We start from the raw sequence: 21,033 nt of genomic DNA, 5'->3' as shown, positions 1-21,033 counted from the left end.
TATAACAGTACAAAGCGTGTGAAATATTAAACAAAACAAAAACTTATCAACGAGTACAAAACGAACGGATACAGTAATAGGCATCATATTAAAAGTCTTCTGATCATTCACGGACTGAATAGTAATGAGCGCGCTACAATAACGCATTACATTACGAAATTTAACAACTTGGTAAATGTTCCCGCTAACGCCAACAACAAAGCAGTTGGACAATATGAACTTCCCGCAGCGACAATTCCCAAAAAAGTTTCAAAACTTCTTGTATTCTTCATAAACGTTCGCAAAACTCACGTAGAATACTTGTCACAAACCGGTAAGTGCTATCAGCTACAAATACAATATATTTTGCATGTAAGAAAATTATGCCATATTAATTAGATGTAAAAGTCGCCTTTTATAGTTTGTTGCAGTAAATTTTAATATTGCTTGTTGTTGTTTTTATACTCTCGCAACAAAGTAAAATAAATTGCACATAAATTGCCCTAACTAAGCCATAAAATAAATCTATGGAAGAAAAAATTTGGTACAAAGGATCGCACTATTAAGGGGCATATTTGGATGAAATTTTTTTGGAGAAGTGGGCGGGACCCGCCCCCAACTAAGTTTTTTGCACATATCTCGTAAACTACTTAAGCTATATCAACCAAACTTTCTAGAGTCGTTTCTTTTAGGTACTTATACAGTCAAAGGTTATGTTGAAAACTACAAAAAATGCTTTAATTAAAAAAAAACACTAAATACCTTAAATTTCATTATAAAGAAGGAACGGAAGAGCTGCACTCAAATTGGTATACAAAATTTAAAATGGGTGTGGCTCCGCCCACTTATGGGTCAAAAAAACAATATCTCCGAAACTACTCGACCAATATCAATGAAATTTGCTTTGTGATATTTTCTTGCATCCCAATGATATGTTGTGAAAATAGTTCAAATCAGTTCACAACCACGCCTACTTCCTATATACCAGCACTTTGAAGACGATATGAACCGTTTACTTTACGATATATAAAGTAAGCACTAGTGAAGATATCGGTGCAGAACTTTGCACAAATACTATGTTAATAGTGTGGCAGCCCCATTCTAAAAATCGGCGAAATCGGACCATAGGTTTTTAAGGCCCCATATATCGAACACGAGGACCAATGGACTTTATACAATATATATGACGAATATGTGGGTCAAATTGAGTGTTATGTTAATAAAATTAAATAAATAAATTGCGAGAGTATAAAATGTTCGGCTACACCCGAACTTAGCCCTTCCGCGATTTGGCCTATTTTCACAACATATCATTGGGATGTAAGGAAACTATTACAAACCAAGTTTCATTGAAATCGTTCGAGTAGTTCCTGAGATATGGTTTTTGACCCATAAGTGGGCGACGCCACGCCCATTTTCCATTTTGTAAAAAAATCTGAGTGCAGCTTTCATCTGCCATTTCTTATGTGAAATTTAGTGTTTCTGACGTTTTTCGTTAGTTAGTTAACCCACTTTTAGTAATTTTCAACCTAACTTTGTATGGGAGGTGGGCGTGGTTTTCCGATTTCTTTCATTTTTGGACTGTATTAGGAAGTGGCTAAAAAAAACGACTGCAGAAAGTTTGGTTTATATAGCTCTATTGGTTTGCGAGATATGTACAAAAAACTTAGTTGGGGGCGGGGCCACCACCACTTCCCCAAAAAAATTACATCCAAATATGCCCCTTCATAGTGCGATCCTTCATACCAAATTTTATTTCCATAGCTTTATTTATGGCTTAGTTATGGCACTTTATGTGTTTTCGGTTTCGCCATTTTGTGGGCGTGGCAGTGGTCCGATTTTGCTCATTTTCGAAAGCAACCTTCCTATGGTGCCAAGAAATAAGTGTGCCAAGTTTCATCAAGATATCTTAATTTTTACTCAAGTTACAGCTTGCACAGACCGTCGGACGGAGGGACAGACAGACTTTCGGATTTGAACTCCACTTTTCACCCTGATCACTTTGGTATATATAACACTATATCTAACTCGTTTAGTTTTGGGTGTTACAAACAACCGTTATGTGAACAAAACTATAATACTCTCATTAGCAACTTTTGTTGCGAGAGTATAAATATTAGAAATATACAAGCTCGCACTACGAGCTCTGAACGTTCCCAACGCCTTCATAATCAGAGAGAAAGACAACGGATACCGAAGACTAGGGTTCGTTATCAAGTTTTAGCTCATTGCAAATAAAATATAATTTCATGTTCGAATTTTCCTCATTTTACTTTTTTAAAATGAACCCACGCAAAAAACAGGAAAGTACATACATATGTATGGGAAAGTGTGTAAAAACTTATAACTTTTTAAATGTTTGTTTAAACCCGTGCGAAGCCGAAGCGCTCTGCTAGCATCTTATATTTTAGTTTTAAGTATATTAATTTATTTCTTTTAATACATTTAAATACAATTAGTATAATATTATTTGTGACATTATATCACTGTTCTAGTATATTTGCTTCATCTAAAATCATCATCATTTGATCTACTGGTAATTGTAGTATATTTTATTGTCGCTGTGTTTTCACAATATTAAGTTTGGTCGAACATCATAATAAGGCTCGTAACATATACACACATTCTATTGTATACTGACAATATGTAAGCGAGCTAAGAAACCTTTTGGTAACGGCTTTTAATGATCATCTCCTACAGACAATATAGTACTCAAACTATACAACCTTAAATCTGTCCCGTTAGTCTTACCATACAGACTTAACTCTGACACGTTAGTCTTGGAAACAATATAGACTTTACAAACCATACAGCCCTAACTCGAACTCTGACTCGTTGGTATTGAAAATCATAGTCTCGGAAACCATACAGCCTTAACAAACCATACAACCTTAATTAACTCTGACTCATTGGACATGCAACTGATGAATGGTATCATCCCATGTGACGGTCTGGTTTTAAAGGGATTTTTTAGTATTTTCTTTTCTACGACCAGTAAATAGAAAGAGTTTTAAGTTTATTAACCTTTAGTAACATAACTTTCGACAGAATGAATACAAATTTTAAGCTAAAAATGTTGTGTTACTGCTGTAACTTTAAAACGATGAATTAAAAAAAAAAACACTTTTCTACCGTATTCTAGACATGTTAAGAATTACAATTATGAAAAAAAAATAAAATAAAAACAGATTTTTTGAACCCATCACATGGCATAACCGCCTTAACTCTGACCCGTTGGTGTTGGATCCTCTGACTCGTTAGTATTGGAAATAATTAACTTAATTGTTAATGAACTTATTGCTAAGTTATGCAACATCGTATATAATATATTTATAATCAAAGAACGATGTTTTTAGTTTAGAACGTAATAAATTAGATCTAGGTATAGATTATGTTTTATTGACTAATCCTACAATAATAACTAAACCACACCTTGAGTTTGGTTTTGGCGCATGCGTATATTTAGCAAATCATGTCTTAATTTTGATCCACACCAGGCGGTTGCTGTGCTAAATCGCCAAACCGGAGTTTCACTTTCAATATTTGTCCAATCCCCAAGGTCTAAAGAAAAATAACGTACGCTTAAAAACTAATGAAATCATTTCTTAAGGCAAAAAATGTATTTTACATTATCAGCAATAAAGTCAATCTAGTTGTTTTAAAATAGCTTGAAAATGAACCGATATTTCAGTTATATACATATGCATATGTATCTATCAACTATTGTAAATGGACTTAAACTGGTGTGAAAATAATTTATCAACTGTGGTGCCTGAAATAGTTTATATGGCGCGTGGTGTGGGTTATAGAGGTCCGATTTCGATTTTTAAACTATACCGTACTGCGGTCAGGACGGTTATGTGATTAATTTAGTTCAAATCTGGATCATTTGGAACAAATCAAAGATAAAATTTGGATCAAAAATGATTGAGATATTGAGATTGATAAACAACATTATCCATGAAAATGTCTATTGAATTTCATACATTTATCTTATATGGTAGATATCAGGCGAATTATTGGAAATAAGGTTGCTGCGATACCTTCATTAATAACTTACAACTATTTATTGTGGAGTAAAAAAGCTAAAAGTAGTCAAAACACACTATATCCTACATGGTTTGATGACAGTTTGATTACACCCAGTTTTAAACTGTCCATAGTTCAACTTTTTAATGATATACATTTATATGTATTTATATACCAAAGTGACAGGGTGTAGAGTTGAAATCCGGATGTCTGTATGTACGTTCGTCCGTTTGTGAAGCGATAACTTGAGGTTGGATTTTACTGCAATCATTAGTAATTTTCTAATATATTCGAAAGATATCCACCAGATATCCAGGTGTTTCCCTTAAAATATATATGTATATCCCCATACAACTGATATACTGACTATCAAACTTCCGGTGGATTTTATACCGTATATATCGGTTAGTATGCGAGATATCATAGCAAAATTAAATAAAAATAAGTAAACATATACATATATAAAATTGTATATAATGTCACTTGGTGGCAAAACTAGTTGATATCGGTTCAGGAATTACCATCGCCTCCATACATTATATATAATGATTTTCGTTATTATTTATGCCGTATATATGTATACCGTAAATTCAACACAATTTGTTACATAAAATAAATAAATTGCGAGAGTATAAAATAGTTGCGCTTGTGCCTTATTGTATAATTCAGTATGTAAACAAAGCTCCCACAATCAGACCCAGTTACTCATTTGGTGAACGAACATTAGATACTTTTAAAATGTGTATTCTACACAGAAAATGCCCATATAACTGGTTTAATGATTTGATACATCGACAGTAGCGACATACAATTAAAAAATATATCCCAAACAAAAACAAATTTGATATCCCTTTAGGCGGTTTTTATACAGTAACAAAGACGCCATCTTTTTTTAATGAATATAAAACTGCTGAAAGTTTATAATTTTTAAACTAATTAAATGCGTTATTTAAATTCGACCGTATGGTGACTACAAACCACACTCAAATCTAGCTGAAGGCACACAAAAAATTTCATACAAATCGGTCCAGCCGTTTAGCTGGAGTTCAGCACCTACAGCAGAATTTTAGATATAATGATACAGATTTTTACGATAAAACAAAATTTTATGTTTAGTGTAAAACAACAATTTATTTTAAATATTATGTTGAACGCTCTGAAGGTAAGTATTTATTTATTTCATAAGTTGTAACTCTCTCTACTCTCAGTTTAGCGTTTCGTGAGTATTAGCGCATTGCAGTTGTATATGCAAATAAATAAAAATAATCGTTACAAAAAATATTTATTTAGTAAGTCGTAAGTCCCATACCTTGTTACAAAGGTTTTGTTTCACTACTCATTTATATAATTATGTATGCTACGCCCTATCTAATGTTATAAATTTGATTTTGCCGGCAAGCAACCATGCTCACATATGTATGTGTATAGTACGTAAAACAATAACAAGCCGCTTTGTCTAGCAAAAAATTCACATAACATATATACTATATAGGCACACATGCATTGCTGTGTGTGTGGCACCTAACTAAGTTACTCCTTATTGGTTGTTCTAAAAGCATGTATACACATACATGTACATATACATGTTTATGAAAATTTAAATGTTGTACTAAAATATAAATTTAATACATATCACTATAGTGTTCCATATACATATGTACTCAAATATGTAATGATATGCTTCGTCTCCATGTTTAAATCATTTCGAATCATTTACATTTCCAACACTTTGCTATTGGCATTTTCAGCTTAGCATGAAACACACGGCTTCGTAATGCCGCGTTATTATTGGTTAATTAAATACTGGTTGGGTGGTTAATTAGCGACCGCAAAGTTGAGAGCACGCTTTTTTCTAATTGGTTGTGAAAAGCCCCCCCAGCAAAGCATAGAGCATACAGTCACACTCCGTATACTGTATGTACTAAGCGGTAAAACAATGTCAAATATATGCATATAAAGAACAAGTGTTCGCTATATACAAACGTACGTACATATACGAATGTCTGAATGGTTATAAATATCTATACATACATATGTCTACCCATATACATACCCATATTATTCTCAACACAATAGCAAGCTCATGTATATATGTATGTGTATGGTACTGCGTCAAATCCGTACATATAAATAAGAGAAACTTATATGTGGCTGTACTACAATGGAGCAGACGTACGTTAAACAGCAACAAATGAACGTCGTCGAATCAGATCCAGTTGAGTGGAGAGTAGCAGCATACACTTGGCGTATGCAATCAATGGGGGAAAGACTAAAGAGAAACGTCACAAGCAAAAGCTGTAGAAGGTGTAAATGGTTGGTTGTACTAGGGTTAAACTATACACAAGCATACAAGTGTGTGTGTATGACGCTATGTTGTTGGCTTGGGGCACATAAATTTCATTTGCGCTCTCTGGCTTTTTCGCTGAGCTAAAACAAAGCACTCACAAACAATAACACACAATAAGCGCTGTGCTATACACGGAAAAGTGTAAAGCAAAGCATAGCCAGCGATAACTAATTAAATGCAATTACTGGATTGGCTAAATATGTGGAGAACAGATTAGTGGCATAGTGGTGGTAAACAGACTACAAGAATTTGCTGTGTGACCAACATACATAGCTACAATGTACAACATACATATGTGTGCATATGAATACCCAGTGGAAAATAGCTACAATGATAACTCCATTTAATTACGCAGACATGAAAGCATATACGCTATATACAGCCGTTGAACGAAATACTTAAGCACGATGTTGAGTGCTTGCCATTAGAGATTATTTGTAATAAAAAACGCTTAAATGCCTAGGATAAAAAGCTTTATATCATAAATTGATAAAAATAAATAATAAAATAATAAAAAATAATAATTTTTAATATTGAGCTAGAAACTTTTTTTAAAAATACAATTGAACTTCCTCCTCCTTCCTCCTTCTATAACACTAAATTCTCCATAACTCGAACTCTTGAATTGACAATAGAAGTCAAATTTCATACAAATTGCCTTCCATAACTCGAAGTCTCTCGTAAGTTAGGGAAGCTCGGAAGTTCAAAACAATGCTAGTATATTTACTCAATAAACCAGCAGCATTATAACTGCAACTTAATACTCTTCAGGTTTATGAATATTCACAACTTAACCATATTAACTTTTGCGGTTAAATGGGTTTCAGAGGCTTTTTTAATACTTTTTTTACCATTACCCGACCTTGAAGAAATTCGAATAGCAATTACCCGCGGCGGGGGCCGATGGACTACCGACCGAGCAATTCAAATACGGCGGCGAAGAACTGATAAGGTACATGCATGAGCTTCTTTGTAGAATATGGTCGGAAGAAAGCATGCCCGACGATTGGAATCTCGGTGTACTCTGCCCAATCCATAAAAAGGGAGACCCCACAATCTGCGCCAATTACCGTGGTATAAGTCTCCTCAATATCGCATATAAGGTTTTGTCGAGCGTATTATGTGAAATACTAAAGCCCACCGTCAACGAACTGATTGGACCTTATCCGTGTGGCTTTAGACCTGGAAAATCGACAATGGACCAGATATTCACCATGCGCCAAATCGTGGGAAATACCCGAGAGAGAAGAATCGATACCCACCATCTTTTCATCGATTTTAAAGCTGCCTTCGATACACGAAAAGGAGCTGCCTTTATGCTGCGATGTCTGAATTTGGTATCCCTGCAAAACTAATACGGCTATGTAAACTGACGTTGAGCAACACCAAAAGCTCCGTCAGGATCGGGAAGAACCTCTCCGAGCCGTTCGATACGAAACGAGGCTTCAGACAGGGTGACTCACTATCGTGCGACTTCTTCAATCTATTACTGGAAAAAATAATACGAGCTGCAGAGCTAAATAGAGAAGGTACAATCTTCTACAAGAGTGTACAGCTGCTGGCGTATGCCGATGATATTGATATCATCGGAAGCAACAACCGCGCCGTTTGTTCTGCGTTTTCCAGACTAGATAAAGAAGCGAAGCGTATGGGTCTGGTGGTGAATGAGGACAAGACGAAATATCTCTTGTCATCAAACAAACAGTCAGCGCACTCGCGTCTTGGCTCCCACGTCACTGTTGACAGTCATTACCTGTCTTTTTATTCGCTTAACTATTTCAATGTCGTCGTATAAATTGTACAGCTCATCGTTCCATCGTCTGCGGTATTCGCCGTTGCCAATGTTCAGAGGACCATAAATCTTACGCAAAACTTTTCTCTCGAAAACCCCAAGAGTCGTCTGATCGACTTGTAGAGTTTGATTTTTGTTCGTCGAGAGAGGACTTTACTTTGCAATTGCCTACTTAGTCCAAAGTAAAACCTGTTGGCAAGAGTGATTCTGCGTTGGATTTCAAGGCTGACATTGTTGGTGTTGTTAACGCTGGTTCCCAAGTAGACGAAACTATCTACTACTTCAAAGGTAATGACTGTCAACAGTGACGTGGGAGCCAAGACGCGAGTGCGCTGACTGTTTGTTTGATGACAGAAGATATTTCGTCTTGTCCTCATTCACCACCAGACCCATACGCTTCGCTTCTTTATCTAGTCTGGAAAAAGCAGAACAAACGGCGCTGTTGTTGCTTCCGATGATATCAATATCATCGGCATACGCCAGCAGCTGTACACTTTTGTAGAAGATTGTACCTTCTCTATTTAGCTCTGCAGCTCGTATTATTTTTTCCAGTAATAGATTGAAGAAGTCGCACGATAGTGAGTCACCCTGTCTGAAGCCTCGTTTCGTATCGAACGGCTCGGAGAGGTCCTTCCCGATCCTGACGGAGCTTTTGGTGTTGCTCAACGTCAGTTTACATAGCCGTATTAGTTTTGCAGGGATACCAAATTCAGACATCGCGGCATAAAGGCAGCTCCTTTTCGTGTATCGAAGGCAGCTTTAAAATCGATGAAAAGATGGTGGGTATCGATTCTTCTCTCTCGGGTATTTCCCAAGATTTGGCGCATGGTGAATATCTGGTCCATTGTCGATTTTCCAGGTCTAAAGCCACACGGAAAAGGTCCAATCAGTTCGTTGACGGTGGGCTTTAGTATTTCACATAATACGCTCGACAAAACCTTATATGCGATATTGAGGAGACTTATACCACGGTAATTGGCGCAGATTGTGGGGTCTCCCTTTTTATGGATTGGGCAGAGTACACCGAGATTCCAATCGTCAGGCATGCTTTCTTCCGACCATATTTTCCAAAGAAGCTGAAGCATGCACCTTATCAGTTCTTCGCCGCCGTATTTGAATAGCTCAACCGGTAATCTATCTGCCCCTTGTCGGCCGCTTTGTTCTTCTTCAGGAGGGTAATTGCTATTCGAATTTCTTCAAGGTCGGGTAATGGAATCGTCATCGATTGGGGAATCGGGTTCGCCATCTCCTGGTGCTGTACTTTCACTGCCATTCAGCAGATCGGAGAAGTGTTCCCTCCATAACTCCAGTATGCTCTGGACATCCGTTACCAGACAACCTCCTCGGTCCCTACATGATAATGCTCCGGTCTTGAAACCTTCTGTAAATCGCCTGATCTTTTAATAAAATTTTCGAGCATTACCCATGTCGGCCAGCTTTTCAAGCTTTTCATACTCACGCATTTCGGCCTCTTTCTTTTTACGTCTGCAAATGCGTCTCACTTCCCTCTTCAGTTCTCGATATCTGTCCCACCCCGTTGTGGTCTTTCGCAACGTTGCGAGGTAGGCAGTCTGTTTTCTCTCCACTGCTATTTATTTTACTACATACATACATATATTTCATTTCAACAATTCATCATATCAAAGTAACATATTTAAACAGTATTTTGTGAATTTTTATTTAAAAATTTCGTAATATCTAAGAAAGTTCATGCGTTCGGAAATCACAATAATTGGAAGTGACATCTAGAAAAAATTTGCCATGACGGTGAATTATAACTTTTGCGTATCCATATTTTACTATTACATTTTAGTATTATATTTTATTTCGTATTATATTATATTTTATTATAAACTAAAAAGCAGAAAAATCGCTTTAGATTTCAAAAAAATTAATAGAAATTAGTTATTATATACAGTCAAGGAAAAAATCTATGATTTTGCGATTTTGGCATTATTTAGCGTATTATAAAATCAGCATATAAGTATCACTGCTCAGATCGAAAAATGTGAATAATTTTATACATACGGTAAAATAAAAGGGTTAAGGGATGGCTTCAACTGGAGTTAGACGTTTGGTTTTATAGAGGGTACTACGTACCGTTATGTGCTTAAAAATATATTGGCACACAATTTAAGTGAAACTGTGGATAGTTTCGGTTAGTTTTTCAACCAAAACCGAATGTTTTTCGAGACTAACTGCTATATAAAGCCTTAACTGTTTGTGAGTCAGCATAAAATCCGATTGCACGTATTTGGACATAAAATTGGAATTCATATGCAAATATGACAACAGCAGGCGTGAAAGCCTAAAAACTCTGCTAACTAACTAGGTTTGGGACGACATCTATAGCGGGTCAATCAAATACAAGATTAAAACAAGTAAGGAAAGGCTAAGTTCGGATGCAACCGAACATTTTATACTCTCGCAATTTATTGCGATATTTTTATTAAGATAACACACAATTCGACCCATATATTCGGTATAAAGTCCAGTAGAAAAACGAACATCATCATATATGGTAATTCCTGGGTCGATTAAACTCATTTCATCAACAAAAGACATTATTTCTAAGATTATACGCTCATTTAATTTGGCTAAGATATTTCATATATTAACCGATTTATAAGCTATAAAGCCCATCGTATTTTTGAAAATCTTATAATTAGCTATATGAGAACTAGGGGAAGTTAAGACCTGATTTTAACCATTTCTGATACAGAGACACACTATTAGAAGAAAATATTTCCTCTGAATTAAATTAAGATATCTGAGAGATTTACCGATATTTTCGGTGAAAAATTACCATAAGACACTGAGTTCTTCAAATTCTATATCCGGGGCCTTGAAAAGTTATAGTCCGATTTCGACAATTTTTTCAAGGTATGCCACGGATCATATACAGTATTTGAGTAAACTTTTATATCGCTATCTTCATTGGATCCTTATGTATATGTATCTTATAAAGTGAAGGAATCAGATGCAGTTCAAAATTGAGTTATATGGGAAGTGGTCGCAGTTGTGAACCGATTTTATCCATTTTCCACACGTGTCATTAGGGTGTCAAGAAAATATTATATACCGAATTTCATTGAAATCTGTCGAGTAGTTCCTGAGCTATTGTTTTTGTTCCATAAGTGGGAGATGCCACGCCCATTTTCCATTTTGTAAAAAAATCTGAGTGCAGCTTCTTTATGGTATTTCTTCTGAAAAATTTAGTGTTTCTGACGTGTTTAGTTAGTGAGTTAACGCACTTTTAGTAATTTTCAACCTAACCTTTGTATGGGAGGTGGGCGTGGGTATTATCCGATTTCTTTCAATTTTGGACTGTATTAAGAAGTGACTAAAAAAACGACTGGTTTATATAGCTCTATTGGTTTGCGATTTATGTACAAAAAACCTATTTGGGGGCGGGGCCACGCCCACTTCCCCAAAAAATTATATCCAAATATGCCCCTTCATAGTACGATCCTTCATACCAAATTTTATTTATTTTAAATTTTTTTTTATGGCTTAGTTATGACACTTTAAATTTATTCTAAACAACATTGTATTAAAAAATATTTGACTCAATATATCGCTCAAAAAATTAATTAAGCTCCCAAAACCCGCCCCTACAAGAATTCGTATATCCAAAGCTTCCGACTAATGGATAGACGAAGAATGAGTGTGCAAATGTGAGACAAATGTGCGACGAACGAGATTTTGTGTAAGAGAGAAAGCAATAAGTAAATGCTGCTACTTATTAGTAAACATCTTCGACGAATCGGATTCGTTTCCAAGCTGCTTTCTGTGTGCTTATTTTTATATTTTCTTCTAATTAATTTGCTTTGCAGTTAATATTTACTTGCATGTGCTATAACGAGTTATACAATGCATAGATATGCATACATGTACATACATATGCACTAGTGTGTAAACAGAAACGTGACAAATTACGCATACGATACATATATACATAAATTTTTCCAAAATAACCTTGTTTTAAGCCATAAAGAGCTGGTAATAATTTCCTTACAAAATGTAATTATTTGTTATTATGTTATTTACATCACATATATGTATTACTTAGCAACGACTCAACTCAAAATATAAATAATATCGCCACCCCCTGAGCCCATGACAAATACATAGTATGTACACATGTATGATTACAAAACCGTTAAACCGCTGGAAAACCCAAAAAACTTCGAGAATTTAGCGCTCTGCCGTGCAATTAAGTATAGTTGCGGCGTTGAGGATTTAGCAAATTTTTTACTAAGAAGGTTATTTTATTGTTTAGAACTTAAATAAGAAGAAATTTATAAAAATTTATAAAAAATTAAAAATAAACATGAAATAAAATAAAATCAGATAATAAAAAATAGTTAAAAAAAAAAATAAAAATAAATTGTTTAATGGTCACATATGTTTGAATGGCTGCACAGCAGCTAAGGGTTGGCTTCTAAATAGAAAATATCTGAAAATACCAAGCAAAAGACTTGTCTTAACTACGTTTTTGAAATGAATGTCCCACTAGCGAAGAAAAGAAACTAATCTGGTGCTAAGAGCCATTTATTTTTAAATTATTTGTGTACTTATATTTAAATAGAACAAAATGACAAAAATAAATCAAATTTATGCTTTTTAAGGCAGTCATCCCATGTGACGTTTTGTTCTTTACCGAGTTTTTAGAAATTTTAAGACAAAAATATTGTGCACAACATGAGTTACACTGTTCTGAGCACCCTCATCTCGAAAACATGCGCTCGTACTTCCGCCACGATGCCGGATGATTGGCTTATCAGAAACAAAAAAATTAACGGCGTTTTGAACTGTAAGCTTATTCAAATGAATATACCATCAATTGGAGTTTTGGTAGACATTTGAAAAAAAAGAGATTTATTTGATTTTAGTATTAAAAAAATCAAAATTTTGGGAGTTTTTGATTTAAATCAGGGACCGTAAATAATGATTATCGTTCTGATTTTTAAGTTAAAAAATCAATCACTTAGAATCGCCACACAAACAAAAGGATAACGTCATTGTAATCCTTTTTTGACGATCTATCCATTTCCACAATGATTTTTTAAATACAGATTTTTATGATTTTCTTCACAGTTAATGATTAATTTTGAGTAATTTGTAAAAAATAATAAATAATCATCATATTTGAGCAAAAAAAATTAAAATCATAAATAATCATTATTTTAGAGCAAAAAAATAAAAATCATAAATAATCAATATATTTGACTTTTATATTTTTTGCTCGAAATAAAACTCACTTTTGGATTACATGTTTGTTATTAAGTTTTTTGGTACTATTTTTTCATGTCCTTTAAAATTTGAATTTTTTAACTTCCAAAGTGTATATATTTTAGAATTTTACTCGGTCGATTTGTTATTTTTGTATAATATCTTCAATTGTACTATTTAATAAAAAAAAAATGTTTCAAATATTGAAATTTTGAAACCCAGCTAACACCGTAATTGGTTTTCTTTTTTTCTGATCTCTGTGCTATTTAGAAATAGAAATTGAAAATTTTCCGCTTTTACAAAGTATAATAATATTCGAAAAAAGTACAACATTTGCGTACAAAATTAGTTGTGGTAATATACATATGAATGTACATACATATATATATTATACAAGTATGTTACCTATAATGTTACTTATCCGTCTACTTTCATATTTTGCACAATTTTTCAATCTATAACTTTTTCTTCAATCAAACTAATCAATATTTCCCCGTAACTAACAATCGATAATTTTCAACAGTGTTTTGCACCAACATCCTCCACTAACTCCCTGACTTTTTTACCAATTTTTGTGCGCTTTGTACGATGCACGTCATAAAATTAAAACTTTTTCAATCACTTCATAGATACTTACCTACCTACATACATACATACATATGTAAATATACAAAAGCAACGGTATATACGTAAGTGTGTACGTGCTTGCGCACATATTTCACCCTTGGTACGCGCAATTCACCCATGCTGAGCATTTTTAAATGTTATGTCCTTACACCCACCAACACCTAACGTATGTACATGTCTGTACGTCATACTTAGATTTGAGCGAATCGTAATACGTACATACATAAATATCTTTATGGTATATCAAGCAATTTATTTCGTTCAAAAGTAAGCACATTCTATCAAACCTGCATATGTACATATTTCAAAATTTTGCCTTTCACAGCTGATTTGCGTAATGTTAATGAGAAAATGACGTTGAAAGAGAGCTTTATTTAAAGTTACTCTAACATTTTGTAAAGGAATTCGATATTCGTTATTCAAAGAAACGCGAATAAATGATTAAATTATTAGCAGTACATGAGGTAAATATTGGTCTAGGCCGATTTTATCATTATTTTAAATCTAAAGTTTGCGCCATTTTTTAGGCGTCAGCAATACAAACCGCCTCAGGGTACCCAAAAACAGAAAGTTTCAACAAAATATCTCCATTTAACACAACCTCTCTGCTGCACTGGCAGACGGACGGACAATCAATTAATATACATTAGTATAAATATAACAGGTGAACTTCAATAACTCGAAGTTCTCTAAAACTTGAACTCTTGAATTGGTCATGGAAGTCAAATTTCGAAGTCTCTCTAACTCCAGGGGTTTTTGTGGATTCGAGTTAGGGGAGTTCAACTGTCTTGATTATATGAACGAAAGTGACAACAATTCGGCAGTAATCCCAGCTAAATTCAAGAGAAGAGTGGAAATTAATATTTTTAAAATTGAAAAATTGAATTGGTTTTTTTTTCTATTATATTATTATATGTTATTTTGTTATTTGTATATTTTTGTGGTAAAAGCGTTGTACGACATGTTTTAAAAAAAATTTCCAGCATTATGTCTAAACTAAGTCAAAACTAAGCTAAAGCCGCTACGGTTGGGAGTACCGAGAAAACTTTTTCTTTATCTCGCAAAGGCGGTACATTCCAGCAGAAAGTGATGAGTTGATTCCAGCGAATTCTCGAAATTCGAAAAGTATTTTTCTTGATATGGCAAAAGGCGGGGCATTGCAGTAAAAAGTGTTGAGATGATTCCACCTCGTTCTCCTGTAGGCAGATACTACAGCTAGCAGCCAGTAAGACTTTTAAGCTTGCAGCGTGGATCCCGTTGGAAAAAGTGTGGACGTTTAAAAACGGTTAATTTGACATACATACATACATACATATGATGATAGGCGCTTGTTTTTTGTAGTACAGTAGTAGTACACTATTTACTACTCAATACTCAACCATTACGATTTTCAAAATTTTCGTAAACTTTGTGTTATGTACCAAATTTGGACGCAACGCTCATTGTTCTACATATTTCAACTGCAATTTTCTTTAATTTTGGAGTACTCTCAGAGCAAGTCGTATACAAGCTTTAGGAAAGTGATTTTTACAGGGTTGTGTCATTTCTAGAATACATGCGTAAACATGTAAAGCGCAGCAGCCAATGGGAGCATACATAGTGGGTATAAATTCATATTCGTATATATTTAAACATACTAATTATGCTCGTATACATATACATATGTATGTGAGAAATTGTCAACCCTTTCCAAGTATGCTAAAATGAAAATCCGACCTTAATTTAAATTTAATATGTATCTGCAATTATTTCCCCAATTTTATAATAACGTCGAACTCAATTTCATATTTTCTCTTCTTCATCATCAGCTCTTTTTTTCTCATTTCATTACATACTCTTTATGGAGTTGAATTTGGTATAGGGCCACGGATACCGCTTGACTTTTTATTTATGGACCAAAAAGTGGATCATAGAGAGTAAAATGGACCAAACCTAATTCGAAACCGAAGAGATGGGGGAGTGTGTAAGCAGCAAAAGAGAAATATATTTTTTCACAAAAAAAGAAATATACATTTATTTTGTTAATTTAATTTTAATTTTGTTTGTTTTTTCTCTTTTTCATCTTTCTGGTACGCCAGTATAGGTACATGAATTAAGATATTAGACATTAAATTTAGTATCAATTTATACATTTAACAAATATTAGATATTCTTCAGGTTTACGTGCTTACATCACACTAAACATATTAAAACTATAATAGAATAACAAAAAATAGGATAATAATGTGAAGTGTTTTAAGGGGTTATATATGTTGAAGTCGGTCAAAAAATTTCTAAAATTTTTATAGAGATTTAAGCAGTAGAAGCAAAGTTATAGCGTTTTTCATCTCACTCCGCTACACTAGACAAAATTGTAGTTAAAACTTTAAACGCATTTATTTCGAAATCATGTTTTCCCGAAAAAGTCATTGCGGTGACTTTTATTGTCGAAAGAGTTTTCAACCGATTTCATATTTCTTTTTTTTCAAATTGTTCGTTATTTATTCGACATGTTCTTTAACGATTTAATTTTTTCGTTTAAATTTTCATATCAAAATTTTTAATTTTCAATACATTTCATCAGATGAAAAAGGAGAAAATCGTCCCCGTTTGTAGATTTTTTTTCTCATTTCAATGTATGGGGACTTGCCTCATACTAACTAAATTTGTTTGCGTAAAATGTCATATCAACTTTGAGAATTATTTGTATTTTTTATGTTCTTAAGTTGATTTTACAAATTAGACATTGTACTACGCAAGACGTATACCAAGTATTCAATAAAAATATCGCTTCATACCTATCGAATCAAGTACCAATTAAAGAAATTGGTCAAGGCAAAATTGATACGCCGGATTTTCGATTAAATTGAAATCTTATTGTAGCGATAATGAAAAAAACCCTGTTCACTTGTAGGATAAAATGTTGCATTCAAAATGGACCATTTCACAAAGTCAGACCAATGGACCAAGAGAAAACAAATGGACCAAAACGGCAACCGTGTATACGGCGTATAAATACTCAATTTGTATTGCTGTTGCTCTCGAATGCTCGAGAGCATTTGCATTTATAATGTAAATATTTAACTAAAAAAGTATATTCATATATACATTTGTATGTATGTATGGCTGAGTGAAAATGTATTTCATTACTCGGATGTATATGTATATGTAACACAGATTTTTTGGTTTATTACTTTCGTATGATTGGATCGAGCGTTTTTTTGTGCATCTCTTTTATCATTCTACTTCGTTTTAATCAATTCTGCTGTATCTTCTCACACAAATGCACACATACATATATATGTACATACAGTTGAGAATATGGTTATCCAAGGTAAATATACCGTTTTTTATACATATTTTACTTTGACGAAATTCGCAGCAGAAAAAATTCTGCAAACCGAATTAAAACGAACGTACAGCGCCAGAGCCGACGAGTTGAAAGAGAAAATAGTAGTATAAGGGGTTGCTTATGTGGGCGGGCATTATTTGCGGGATGACAATGAGCGGCATTGCACACGAGCAAAAGCATGTTGTTGGCATTGGAAATTCGCATTAAGTATATACTGCGTCTTTGTATGAGAAATGCTCATGTGTGCTGAACTGTGTGCATTTGCAAATTCATACATCTCTGTATATATGTATGAACTTGCTCGTTATTTAGCAGTCAGTTTCAATTCCGAAACACTTTCCTTAGTCTGAAAATAACGATACACAAGTATTTTCAGATGTAATGCTTAATAAATGTATGTATGTATAACAATAACTGAGCAAAATACCTAGTAGGAAATGCAGCTGGGTGTGTTTTATTATACATTTTAAGGAGTTAGGTGTGTCTCAGAGACTGAAAACAAGCCCATTATTATTATTATTATTTAATATATGCAAACATATATTTCATTTAAACAATTCTGCATATATTTCATTTAAACAATTCTGCATATCATAGACATTTATTTAAAATTAAATTATATACAAATTATATACAATCATTTAAACAATTCCGCATTACAGTTACATATTCATATAAACAGTATTTTGTGAAATTTTATTTAAAAATTCTGGCAACTCAGCCGTTGGTAGCTCAACTCCCGCGACTTCTCAAAAAATAAAAGCGCTTGCCTTGGAGAGCATAACTCATTATTGCTGCAACCAAAATCAATAAACCAAACAATATTTCGTTAATAAATGCATAAATCTATTTAATGAACGTAGGAGAAAAATAAAATATTAAAATTTGTTTTTTTGACTGAATTTTTACGAAAAAAAAACTCTTTTGTTTCAAATTTTGCCATATTATTGGCGCGAAAAAAAAGTTGTAATTAAAATGGAATTCTTCGTTGAAATCAGTGTGCAAACTTCGTACAAAATCGCTTTATAACTTTTCGAGATTTCGTGTATAATTAAATCAATCAAAGTTTTCAATTGAAACTGACGTGGACAGATGGGTGGAACTTCCAAACTGTATATCTCATAGAATTTTACGCGCGTCGATTAATATTCATACCAAATTTTGACCTCTACTGTGCATATGTCTACATTTACATATACATACATATGTATGTACGTGCATACGGCTTTTGCACTCTGATTTTAAACAAAGTTCGTTGCTCTGAAAATAGTCCATGTTTATTAGAGACTCCGACCAGAATATAATCAAACTGGTTAATATCCATTACATTGTGGGTGGAAGCAATACAATTCCTTGTCTCTCTCTCATTCTTTTTCATTATATGTACATACGCGTAGGGCACAGAAATCGAGCCACAACGCGACAAATGCAGCGCTAAAGTAGAAAAATAACCGTATGTACATAAGTAGATTGTAAAACATGAGCCGGTGGGAGCAATCATTTGTTTTCCCTCCAAGACTAATAATGTGCAATTTTTGCCTTTTCACACGTAAGTATGTGGGGTATTGCGCTCCCATTTTACTCTCGCTAAAATTACGCCCATGGAGCTTTTCTTTGCGCGCTCGCTCTTTCACACCAATACCAATTTTAGGCAGTAGCTACTAGCAACCGCGCTGTGGTAGCGCAACGCAGACGATATGTGCATACCGCACATAAAAGTATGCTTTTGTCATTTTTATGTCAAAATATAAACAAAACTAACGGCAATAAATGACAGCCCTAAAACTGTTAGTTGAGAATGTGAGAAATGACAAAATGAAAAGGAACAGGTGAAATACATATATGTATAAGCTAATACTAATTGTCGTTATGATATTCATTATGTTTACATTTCAACGCAAAAATCGATTTAATTGTAGCGCCCAAATGTATGCATGTATGTACATTTAGATAAATTTCAAGTGCACTAATTTACACTAATTTTTACCAAATAATACGTCTACTTACAATAAATAAAAAAATAAAGTGCATACAGTACAAAGGGGTGCGGTAAATGGGTGGAGCCAAAGCCGTATATTATGTGAGCATTGCACAAATGTCCACCTACATACATGCATACCGTGCATATTAATAGCATTGCCATTTGCCATATAAAACACCGTTCGATTTGCTATAGAAATTTGTACTCAAATTGTGTTTTTAGATGCACATAACCGTACAGATTAAGACAAAATGTTAGTTAACATATTAGAGGGTGTTCAAAGTCCTACCTCGAAGGAACAATAACTTTATTTTAAAAAAATTAAAAAATACAAAGAAAATCAGCAAATATCGTCCAAAAATGTTTGGTTTTCCACAAAAGTAGTGTGAAGTTGCCTTAGAAATAAACTAAACTTATTTCGCTTGAAACGTTAGAAAGACAACAAGTAGACCAGCAATCAGTCCAGAATATAGATGAGAGATCACTATAATCCATAAAAAAAACTTCGAGTTAGAGAGACTTCGAGTATGAATTTATAGACTCTTTTGACTAACTTTATAGAAATTTTTAACGTAAAGAAATATAAAATAAATTATACATATACGCAGATATTTAGACATTTAGACATATATATATATATACAGTATACTCTCGAAAAGTAAATCGATTGGTATTTTGGGTAATTTACTTTTTCGAATAATTTACTTTTTCGAATAATTTACTTTTCCAAATACAGTATACTCTCGAAAAGTAAATCGATTGGTATTTTGGGTAATTTACTTTTTCGAATAATTTACTTTTCCAAATATATACATAAATTATCTGTTTTTATAATATAAAATGCATATTTAAACTTAAAAAAATCATTCATTTATTTGCTTCAATAAAACATATGGATTTACATGAAAAACATATTTACATTTACATATGTACATACATATGTATTTACTATGAAGAGAAAAAATCTTGAATATTCTTTTGTTTTTATTTTCTTTTGCAATATATTTTCCAGTGGATCAAGTAGGAGAGTTTATTTACTAAAAAGACGCGATAAACAAGAGAGTGTTTTTGCAACATCGTAAAAAACGCTGCTTGCTTCGTTTCGAATTTTTTATCACACTCTCTGAAAAGTAAATTTAAAAATTTACTTTTTCGAGGTGCATGTGTAATCTTAAAGGTGATTAACATTTCCGCGATTATTTACTTTTCGAGAGTATACTGTATATCTATGTTTTAGCATATGTTATGCGGTGCTACACATTTACCTCTATATGTCCATATGTAAATGTATGTACATATGTATGTATGCCTGTGTGGTAAAGCTCGGTTAAACACAGTATTAACCTTCATTTACTATGGTTTCTTCTCATTGGTTAACTTCGCTTGCCGCTTGTGTCATCCTAATTAGTGAGCCAGTGCAATTAGTCGGTTGCTGCTTGTCAGTAGCTAACTCATGCTGTATATATGATGTTTAAAGGGCGGAAGGAGGTCGTTAGTTGCGTGTGTTGGTGTGTGTGTTTTATATTTTCTTTTGGCGATGGAGGCTTATATTAAATAATGTAACGTTGTGGCAGTACGGTTTATGATTTGTTACACAAAAAAATAAACAAAAAAGAGTTTATTCGCTGTCTGGAAACTACCACGCTCAGTGTAGATTTTTACATTAGATATATATGCACGCGTAGTTTAAATAACGCGTACCTGTGTGGGTG

At 33.6% G+C, this 21,033-nt stretch overlaps 1 protein-coding gene across 5 annotated transcripts in view; it reads left to right on the top strand.

Moving 5' to 3' along the window:
• The first annotated feature begins 36 nt into the window (after positions 1–36).
• LOC105219774 (zinc finger protein 2) overlaps positions 37–21,033 on the top strand; it is a 131,291-nt gene continuing 110,294 nt past the window's right edge. For 4 of the 5 annotated variants that reach the window (XR_008472098.1, XR_008472099.1, XM_054235324.1 and 1 more), the window contains exon 1: positions 256–313. The gene's annotated coding sequence lies outside the window, so the exon portion shown is untranslated. Of the gene's footprint in view, positions 314–21,033 lie in introns of all 5 variants that reach the window. The other variant, XM_054235325.1, reaches the window with a different exon arrangement.

Source organism: Zeugodacus cucurbitae, chromosome X, assembly GCF_028554725.1.
Source record: "Zeugodacus cucurbitae isolate PBARC_wt_2022May chromosome X, idZeuCucr1.2, whole genome shotgun sequence".
NCBI lineage: Eukaryota > Metazoa > Arthropoda > Insecta > Diptera > Tephritidae > Zeugodacus > Zeugodacus cucurbitae.
The sequence above is the reverse complement of the archived record's forward strand: the minus strand, read 5'-3'. Positions and strand labels throughout refer to the sequence as shown.